General features: G+C 45.9%; 1 protein-coding gene across 1 annotated transcript in view; it reads right to left on the bottom strand.

Annotated features, from left to right (window-relative positions):
- Positions 1-9587, bottom strand: part of tncb (tenascin Cb) — a 46213-nt gene extending 36626 nt beyond the window's left edge. Inside the window, exon 1 of the mRNA XM_076998244.1 lies at positions 9436-9587. The gene's annotated coding sequence lies outside the window, so the exon portion shown is untranslated. The remainder of the gene's footprint in view (positions 1-9435) is intronic.
- Between the last annotated feature and the right edge of the window lie 458 nt (positions 9588-10045).

Raw genomic sequence — 10045 nt, 5'->3', positions numbered from 1 at the left:
GGGTGTGGGTGGTGGTGGTGATGATGGTGGTGGGGGTGTGGGTGGTGGTGGTGGTGATGATGGTGGTGGGGGTGTGGGTGGTGGTGGGGGTGGTGTGGGGTCAACTGGGAATTCCTTCTCTGATGGGGGAATGAAGGCTGATCAAACCAGGCTCAATAAGTCATGAATAGGTGATGATGTACTGGGTTGACACAGAATTATAATCTCACCTTTCCTGGGGAAGACAAGAAGTGTTGAACCACTAATCAAATTCATAGCAATTCTGTACCATGGGGCACAAAATCATAAAAACAATTTATATTCTCTTTCTCTTTCTTGCATGGAACAGCAGAATTGGCGAGAGACGACAGGAACACAAAGAAAGACAAGAAGAAAGACGAGTGCTTGTGTGCACACGCAGGTGTGTGTGAGTTAGGCTCTAGTGCTCTATGAATATCACAGTAGCACATTTGAGTCTTAAAATGTGACACGCAATCTGTCACTCGGTTTCTTTCTATGACCAATCCCAAGTCATTATATATGCATAATATATAACAGAATGTATAGTAATATATACATAATCAACAGAAGCAAAGCTATTCTTATCATCACACTACACTACATTAAGGCAGCTTGGGCCATCTGCATGAGTGGTTGAGATAGATATGTGTGTGTGTGTGTGTGTGTGTGTGTGTGTGTGTGTGTGTGTGTGTGTGTGTGTGTGTGTGTGTGTGTGTGTGTGTGTGTTCCTTCTCTCTCAATGGGAAGGTAGACAGGTTCCTGCCTTTATAAGAACACAAAGCTGCGTTTTCCATCTGTTCTCATCTCACCTTTCTCTCCCACTCGCTCCACTCCTTCGTGGGGACCGTGTTGTGAAGGACGCCACGCCAGCCCTCATCCTGCACCGCTGACACTCGCGGGGGGAAAAAAAACGCCCCACGGTTCTGATTTCCCAAATGACAACGTTGCACGCGTCCTCCCCTGTCATCCAGTTTCTCCGATCCGGAACCAGACGCTCGCTAGCGGGAACCGGGTTTATTTCCAGCAGCACGGGGAGATGCAGAGATTATAGTGCTTTTAAACAGGAGCTACACGGGAGCTTCTGCACCACCACGCCAAACACAGCAGCGTGATTTCCAGTGCGCTCCTTAATGGCTTCGTGCGAGAGCGAAACACATCATCCCAAAGCAGAGGGCTATTACCGAACTATAGTTTAGCCATGTGCGACGGCACAACAATTACTGAGTGGATGTGAGAGGTCCACTCTCCTCCACATTTACTGGCCGTAACGAGATCTGTCCACAGCTATGAGTGCTGGTAGCCGAGGCAAAAAGGTCACGGGGTGCACGTCTCGCAGCCCCCCCCAAACCATAATTGGTGGTGGTCCATTGGAAAGAAAGGACAAGGGCTCGACGGGTAGTGAGACACTTTCTGTCAGAGCTGCTGAGATCTAATTATAAGAAGAAGAGGTTCCTGCCTGCGGCGTGGTCAAGTGTCAGAGCCGTGGAGGCTGTAGTAAGAGGGTGGATGGAGGAACACGGCCAAACCCTCCACCCAGCCCCCATCTCCACCTAGGTTTCCCCTGGCGACCTGCTCAGATCTGTTTACCTCATTAAAAATGAATTCCCAGGTAATATTGGCACTACCCTAACGCCCCGCCTGTTTCCATAGCCTCCCGTCATCTATTATGGAGCAGGGAGGCGGGCTGGGTGTGTGAACCCGGGCAAGGTCGATCATCCAGGATGCATGAAGATCCAGGTTCCCTCACACGGCTTCACTGCCGTCTTAGATGAGGGGAAAATCAACACTAATATTCTGCTTAAAGTGCTATGTGCAGAGACAAAAAAAAAAAAAAAACAGTTTCAAGAAAATGGGCCAGTGCCTTCAGCCAGCACAAAAAGGCCAAACAACCTATTAGAACCGATTTATAATTTATGAAACAGAGACAGGGACCATCGTGAGATAAAAAAGAGGCATAGACCGAAGCAAAACACTATTTGCCAGATTTAGACATATTAGTTCTGTGAAGAGGAGGCAATAAATTGTAATTAGGTATATAGACTAATGAAACAGCCTGTATTAGTTTAACATTGAAGTGCTGAAACACAAAATATGGGCTAATGTGGAAAAATGGCAGACCCATCATTATTGTCAGTGGGGGAGAGGAACTGAGAGTGATGTCCCAGACCACACACAGGTCAGCAACCTCTGTGGGCCTGTGTATAAAAAAGCCTGTAAATTTCTGCCCAGAGTGACGGGAGATTAGGACTTTACTGCGTCCCATGTGACCTCCCTGGTCTAAAGTTCCTCGGGCTTGAGAAGTGTTATCTGCTTCCGTGGTGGTTGTGTACTTTCTTTGAACAACAGCTGACGTGCATCTCAGCCATTGAGACTTTCTTTGAGAGCTGGAATTTTGTGAAACCTTGTCCGGGAGATCCATAAATATCCCAGAATAAAAGCTCCAGTCTAAAGTGGCGCTCAGAGAGAGCATATTGGTTGATGGTCCATGACGCAGACCGTGAATCTTTCCGTATCATGTAGGATATTTCATTCCTTTCCATGAGATTGTGGGAAGAGGTGTGGGGGTTATAAAACCACCAAGAACATCTCCACCCATAGTTGTGAACACCACACTAAAGCTAGAAAGTCTGCCTTTCAATCTTTCCTACTCCGTTCTGAATATCTACACAAAGCCACGATATGGTGATTTTGTTCCTCACGGCTGAGATAGAGATGCCCACACACTTTTAAAACAAACAGGGCTGAGTCCAACATCCAAAGACAAAGGGATGATTTCCCCTTCAGCAGCTCACAACAATGTGGGCCCAGTGAATGGGGCGGCTTTGGGCCGCGCCGAGAACCTGCTGAAAGGAGGCGTCATTGGAGGAAGGGTGCTCGTGGAAAAGAGTAGTTACCCTGATAACTGCTTTTCACTGTTTCTTTCAACAATCCCATGACACCCCTGACCCCCTGTCTAAAGCAGATCCTTTTCTTAAGAACTCTATCAATAGGTTTAAGGATATTTGACAGGTTTAAGGGAGATGCATCATCAATGTTGCCAACTGTGGTTAGCGGGAGAAAGGTCGGACTACTGTAACGTGATCAAACTAGGGAGGGCTCTTTTGAAGAATCGAGAGATGTGAAATCTTTTGGTCTCACTTGTTCTGAACGGAGAGCAAAGCTTCAAAGGTTAAGAAGTCTGAGACGTCCACAGGGCGGAGAGAGGGAGGAATGCAGAGAGAGGTTGACATATGTGACCCGAAGCTTAACCTCGTCCCTGTAGCCAGCCTGACTGCAATCCCACACCTAGCCAACTATGGAAGTGCCCACATGAAAGTAGACACTGCTGCTGGTGCAATTTGAAGAGTGATCGAGTGTGAATCGCAACGCACTTATTGAGAATGGCCCAAAGTAAAGGGCTTTACCCTAGTGACACGCTTCTTTAGTTGACGATTAAGTCCAGTGACACACTACGGTCTCTGCCTGGTCCTCTTCTTCATGTAGACAGCTGCAGTGACCGAGTGTGACCAAACGACCACGTGCTCTCTGCGATGACATAGCGGCACGGACGCCGACTCACCAGGCCCGAGATTCACGCTGGTCAGAGTGCACGAGGGTCTGCCGATCTGGGTCTCTCACTTCTCCACAAAAACAAACGGCGTCCCTGTCAGCTCAGGCGAGGTTGCGGCTGGTCTGCTTTGGGGGAGCCCACCGGGCATGAAGCCCCCTTCCCTGGGGACGCCGAAAACGACGGCGTCAGTGAGAAGAGTTGGTGGGACAGGCCAGCTGGGCAGGGTGATTTATTAGCGCAGGTATGCTGGGTGGCCATGTAGCTTTCTGAGAAGATTAGGACGTGATGGAGGTTTATGTCTTCTGGTCCATGAGCTGAGGGCTCAGTTTTGACAGCCCAAGTGCTGACAGCTCGCCGTGACAATCTGAAGCCGAGGCACGTGTTGATACGCTTCACAGCAAAATTGATTCTCCTGCAAACATGGCCTGAAGATGTACAACAACTCAATGATTTTACTTAAACCGGCTCAACTACGGCTCAACTACGACTCAGACGCAACTCAGTTCCCCGGGGCTGACAGCTTGCTGCCATGTGTTTGTCATTTTTTTTTTTGCCGTTTTTTTTTTCTTCTTCTTAAGCGTAGCCGAAAGGGTTGAAAGGACGTGGAAAAGCTCTCGAAGGATGGCCGTGTTCGCAGCGGGCTCGGAAGACTCCCGGAGACTCCCGGAGAGTTCTCATTGAGGAAGCAGCTTTTGTGTGTCTTCATCTTGCCCCTCCCAGTCTGGGGGCGAGAGTCGTGCCCTCTGTAGCCATTGTGTGCTCACAGTGATGCATTTCTCCTCACATGAATGGGGAATCCACAGGCAGAACAAAGACCTGATCATGGCTCCTAACCACGACACGACAGCTTAGCTGCGGATTTGGCCACCCTCGCTACGGAGCCCAGGTTATCATGCCGATTCCTTTTTCCCACTGACCCACGACCAGATCCCCTCGCCCTCACCTCCATTCTCACAGCTAAGCAAAATCAAGCCTCAAACTGACTCTGGATCAGTTGGTAGTGAGGGCAGATCTGTGCGCCGGCTCTCGGCTGTCCACCGCAATGTGGCAGCCAATCAGACAAGTGTCGGTTGAGATTGCGGGCCGCTCTGGGCTGGCTGTCCACTTCACACACACCCCTCATCTGTTTCTGCCTCAGTCTACCTGTGTGTTCTCACCGCCGGCTCCCAGGAGGCGAGATAAGGCCGAGACCACGCGCCCGCGGAGAAAAAGCCCGAGATGGAGGCTATTGAGATGCTGATGAGACCTGCACTTCATTCACTCCAACAGAATTCAGACCTTAAAAAACAACGAAAACCAGATGGAATGTGATTTTTATCAAACACAGATGTATGTTACTGAATTATAATGGGAGTAAACAATATAATGAATGATAAGGTAAATAAATATCTAATCAAAGAACTTCTAAATTTGCTGCGTTCAACTGTTTTTGAACTCCATGAATGTAATTGGGAGAGGCACTGGGGCTGTGTGTAATTTCGTCTGGCTGGTGAGACCAAGCGGTGTCTCTACCCCCCCCCCCCCCCCCCCCCCACTCCCCCCCCCCTCCACCCCCTGCCTGAGCTGAGACCTGCTGAAATGTCAGGGTTTCAATATGGTGCCTTGCCATTTAAAAAAGCATTCGTCTTTCCTGAGTGCTACTCGCCGCTCCTCTGAAATTTAATTCCCTGGCAAAGCCACTTCTGTGTACCAACGTTCTCCCTCTCACTCTCGCTCTTTCTCTCTGTCTCTTTCCCCCCATCCTCTTCTCCTCCCCCTCTCCATTCCTCTCTTTTCTGGCTTATCACCACTTCCTTTCATCTGCGCATCACCATCCTGCGTGTCAGTAATCCTGCAGGGTGTTAAATAGAGGACAAGTCACGCCTCAACACCACCAGCCAGCACTGTCAACTCTCTCTATACACACACAAACACACACACACACACACCTATGCGCGCGCGCACACACACACACACACACACACACACACACACAAACACATGCACATGTGCACATGCACACACACACAGCATATGTATTCACACATACATGCACACATATTAGAGAATGCCTGCACATAACACATGTACATGCAAATGAAGCTAATCTTCCAAGGCCTGCAGCTCGGTGTGATTAGGAGACAATGCACCACTGGGGCTCCGTATTTCTACACATTTACCAATTATGAAAGCATGAAATTAATTTCATTGGTTTCACCAAATGGATCGGGTTTTAGCTCAACAATATACATTAAGGGCACATTTAAAGCACTTTAAAAAAGTAACTCATGTAACCTCTTTAAAATGCTTCAGAAGAAAAGCTAAAGATGTGTTTTTGCAAAGAACAACATTGCAAGATTATTGTGCCATAAATTATGTGGGCAAACATCATTTAATTTAGCATGCACACACATCCTTGTGTACATCCACACACACACACACACACACACACACACACACACACACACACACACACACACACACACACACACACACACACACACACACACACACACACACACACACACACACACACACACACACACACACACACACAGATGGTTTCTCTCATACAATATCCTGGACGATTGCTATGTATCTCTGCAGTGTTAGCTATTTAATGGCATGGAATTCATCACGAGGGTATTCATGCATGAAAGAGGAGGAGGTAAATATGAAGATAAACAACTATTCTGACGGTGCTGCAGTATAAACGCTTACTGCTTTCATCCCAACTCTTTCCACTCATAATGATTGTCCTTCCTCTGTAGAGAGAGAGGCAGTCAGCGTTATAATCCACCGCAGGTACGACCAGCACTGCCGGCTGCGGTGTTTTATTGCTATATATTCACCATTATACATCCATTCACCATTCACACCTTCACAATACCGGGGAGTGGCAATATTATCACATCAAAATGATAGAACTATTTCATTGCTGTAAAGTGTGGAACTGAGCTGAGGTCACTGAGTGTAAAGCAGTGAAAGATGAGGGTGTGCAGTGGCCAGTCCATTAATCAGATCCAAGTGTCTGTGTGAGAGACCGAGAGCTGGTCCAGCTGTGATGGATTGTGGGTTTTCTGCGTTAACGTTCTTTACCCTTTTCACAGTAAACGTGTGTTCCCCCATTTACCTTCCTCTGCCCGGAACTGTCCACAGTTCCATACAGCAGATAACTTCATGCCCAGGGGAACTAGAGTTAGGTTGTCACAGGTAACATTTCGTGATTTCGGTCTTATTCAGAAGATCTCATTATGTGTAGATATGATCTCACTTTCTTAGGCTTCCAAAGTATTTATGAGAGCAAGTGTCCTCCTCACACTATACACATCTGTCATTGATATCTGACAGTATGGTTATCTCTGACAGCGAGATGATGAATGACCTGCCTTTGTTTGCAGTTGTCTGCTCTAATAGGACAACTGAAAGATTCATTTCTACCAAAACACCTTGCATAACATGAATGAAACATTATAATTGCTCTAATTTGCACACAAAAAAAATTGGGCTGTATTTGATCGATGTTTTATGCTTGTCTGCACTGTGACACTATAATTACATGCTGTTAAATTACATTTCAGGTTATTACAAGGTTGACATGATAATACATAAATATTTAATCCCTTCACCATTTTACAGAGACTAATTACAGTGACTGTACAGATAATCATTAGCTGGCTGTCTAAACGTTTAACATTTAATTATGTTGTTGAGCAAAAATATTAATACAGACAAGAAGCATTTTCTAATATTCAGTTATAATTATAAATTGATGTTCTGAGAAGTTTGTCTTGGCCTTTAGATCAATGAGGGCAAAGGGGTCCAAAGAGACCACGAACTGCTCCATGTCGAGAGGAACCTTCAGAGAGTGATCTCCCCACCAGACAAATCTCCACACATCACTCAGTGTCGCAGTCTCCCATGTAGAAAAATTGAGGCCCCGTGTTGTTTGAAGTGGCCATGGGTCAGAGGTAACTCAGTAACACTAACTCCATAACACAGTAACACTGTAAATCCATAACACATTAACTCAGTAACACAATAACACTGTAACTCAGTAATCAGTAACACAGTAATGCAGTAACACTGTAATTCCATAACACAGTAACTCAGTAACACAGTAACACTTTAACCCAGTAACTCAGTAACACTGTAACTCAGTAATACTGTAACACCGTAACTCAGTAACACAGTAACTCACTAAAACAGTAAGTCACTAACTCAGTAACTCAATAACACTGTAACACAGTAACTCAGTAACTCAGTAACACTGTAACTCACTAACTCAGTAACTCATTAACACAGTAACTCAATAACACTGTGACTCAGTAACTCAGCAACTCAGTAACACTGTAAATCAGTAACCCAGTAACACTAACTCCATAACACAGTAACACTGTAAATCCATAACACATTAACTCAGTTACACAATAACACTGTAACTCAGTAACACAGTAATTCAGTAACACTGTAATTCCATAACACAGTAACTCAGTAACACAGTAACCCAGTAACTCAGTAACACTGTAACCCAGTAACTCAGTAACACTGTAACTCAGTAACAATTTAACACCGTAACTCAGCAACACTGTAACTCAGCAACACAGTAACTCACTAAAACAGTAAGTCACTAACTCAGTAACTCAATAACACTGTAACACTGTAACTCAGTAACACTGTAACTCTAACACAGTAACTCAGTAACATGGTAACTCAATAACACAGTAACTCAGTAACACAGTAACTCAATAACACTGTAACTCAGTCACATAATAACTCAGCAACACTGTAACTCTGTAACACTGTAACTCAATAACACAGTAACACAGTAACTCAGTAACTCATTAACACAGTAACTCAATAACACTGTAACTCAGTAACACAGTAAATCAGCAACACAGTAACTAACTCAGTAACATGGTAACTCAATAACACTGTAACTCAGTAACTCAATAACACTGTAACACAGTAACTCAGTAACACTGTAAATCAGTAACACTGTAACACTGTAACTCAGTAACACAGTAATTCAGTAACTCATTAACTCAGTAACACTGTAACATAGTAACACAGTAACACAGTAACAGTGCAACTCAGTAACACAGTAACACAGTAATTCAGGCAGACTGGGGAGAGAGAGGAGCGCTGAACATGACGGCTATGAGAGAACAGCCAGCAGACAGCGGGCAGCCGTAACCGAGGGTAACGGGGTGAGAGGATGTGGGGAGGTAACCGAGGGTAACAGGGTGAGAGGATGTGGGGGGGTAACCGAGGGTAACGGGGTGAGAGGATGCAAGCGGGAGGCTGTAGAGCACCACGGCCAAACCGAGCCAGGACGATCTGGCAGGATGAACTCAAGACTCCTGCATACGGCCATTACAGGAGGGGAGAGTAAGAGCAACCCCCCCACCCAGCAGACACAGGAGAACAACGTTAAGGAACACGGGACATGGCACCCGTCTGGAGGGTCAATGTTTGCATGACAGAACAAAGCACAACATGTACAACACACAATGACTGGTTGCAATATGTTAGATGACCACAAGCTCCCAAGCCCGTGCAAAGAGACTGCACACAACCACATAAAACACAAAGACATCGAATTATTACAATTTTTTTGCATTTATGGGTTGTCTTATACCATCACGCAGGTGTACCGCCTTACAACTGCAAACCTCACAGAAGTCGTTCCTTTTTGTGTCATCAAAACGGTGCTTGTTGCAAATGAAATGAGCGTAAAGATTTGCATGAACTGCACCAGGTGTCCAACGACCCCATTGTTCCTGTCACTCCATCACTGAAGGCGTCTATTTCATTATCTTCACTGCTTTCTTCCTTCCTCACACAGACTACAAAATGGCTTCAGGCACCTCCAAGTGCCAATCAATTCAATTGTGTACACTTACATTTCCGCCAGAGGAACGGCCACTGCAATTACTGCCCGAGCACTTTCTAGCAGAGACGCTTCAGACGTCCTTACGAAATCCGTCCGTGACCTCTTGTTCCTAAACAATGCTGGGTTGCATGTCCTTAAACATGCATTTGTGCGAGATCTTTGACTCTGAAACTGCTCATGGGGCTTTTAGAAGAAATACGCAGCAGGACTTACATCTGTTTTTGCCTACATAACCATTCGCCGTCTTCGCAGAGGGGGTTGGTAACAGTAGAGGCCACGATACTGTTTCCCCACCGTAAACTACCAGTTCAGATTCCTGAGGGGCTCTTGTAGCCTCCCGCAGTGTTGGGTCTGTTCTTTGTTTTCATAGCCTACACACGTTCCCTAAAGTTCCAGTCCAGTGCTGTGGCTCAAAGTTTAGTAGACTCTGCTTTGCCCTGCCAGCTATTGTTCTGTGCAGACCCCTCGCTGCATGCTGCCATGTGTTGTATGATTGGGTTGCACAATTGCATGCATGTTTTGAATTGATTGCATGTGGTGTAGATACATGCTTTCTCTGAAATATTGAGGATCCATATAGGCAGTTCCTGAAAGAGAACATCTCTGAGAAGAACATTAAA

Source organism: Brachyhypopomus gauderio, chromosome 3 (assembly GCF_052324685.1).
Source record: "Brachyhypopomus gauderio isolate BG-103 chromosome 3, BGAUD_0.2, whole genome shotgun sequence".
NCBI classification, from domain to species: domain Eukaryota; kingdom Metazoa; phylum Chordata; class Actinopteri; order Gymnotiformes; family Hypopomidae; genus Brachyhypopomus; species Brachyhypopomus gauderio.
This window is presented reverse-complemented; position numbering and strand designations above follow the sequence as displayed.